A 952-nucleotide genomic window follows, 5' to 3' on the forward strand; every position below is an offset into this window, starting at 1 on the left:
CACCAGCTCTTCAACAATCTCCTCTGTGATCTTGCGTGATTGTCCCTTTCTGGAATGCCAATAATTCTTAACTTATTCCTGTTCAAGTTGTCTCATATGAATCTTAGTCTTTCTTCAGATTTTTTTATCTTTTTTTTTCTCCTTACTCTTCTATCTTAGTAGTATTGAGAAATCTGTCTTCCAGCTCACTGGTTCTGGCTTCCATCTCTTCAACTCTACTTCTTTGCCCTTTCAGTGTATTGCATTTGGACCTCTTCTTTCAGGTTTTGAATTGTTTCCAATGCTGTATCTATCTTATTTGATTGTTCCTGTAGTGCTTTCCTGACTTCTTCCTTATTTTTCTCAACCCCCTCTGTGAAGCATTTGGATGCATCTCAATATCATTCTACTGAATTCCTTCTCAGGCAGTTCCTAAGCCTACCATCCTTCCAATGTAAAGTCTAGGTCTACCTCCAGCTTATTTGTCTCAGTTACTCTATATTGCTTCTGGACATGTGCTAATTGGTTAGCTGTTTCTTGGGCATCTTCAATAATTAGGAGTGGTTTCAATAATTGGATGAATGATAGTTGATGTGTTATCATGGTTTCTGATTGCCTCCAGGTAGATGTGATCAGGAGATGGGCTTCCCTTTTCGCTTTTCTTATTACCAAACTCAGAGTAACTGTTGCAGGTGTTTGCTGCCAATCTGGTGTATAGTAGCTGGTATTGGCTCTTGCCTGGAGAGTGGGATTTTATAGGGTGTATTGTAGCTTGGCTATATAATTGCAATTACTGTCTCTTTTTAGGTAACATAGGGAGAGAAAGTGCCTCCTGAAGGTAAAAGGGGAAACAAAATACAAAACAGCAACAACACAAAACAAAAGATTGGGTACGATAGTCTATAATCACAGAAAAGAAAAAGGGGAAAACATCTGTAGTGTTTTGTGACTTTAACAACCCTCTCTTGGCTTC

The sequence above is a fragment of the Chrysochloris asiatica genome, unplaced genomic scaffold (genome assembly GCF_000296735.1).
Source record: "Chrysochloris asiatica unplaced genomic scaffold, ChrAsi1.0 scaffold00031, whole genome shotgun sequence".
Taxonomy (NCBI): Eukaryota; Metazoa; Chordata; class Mammalia; order Afrosoricida; family Chrysochloridae; genus Chrysochloris; species Chrysochloris asiatica.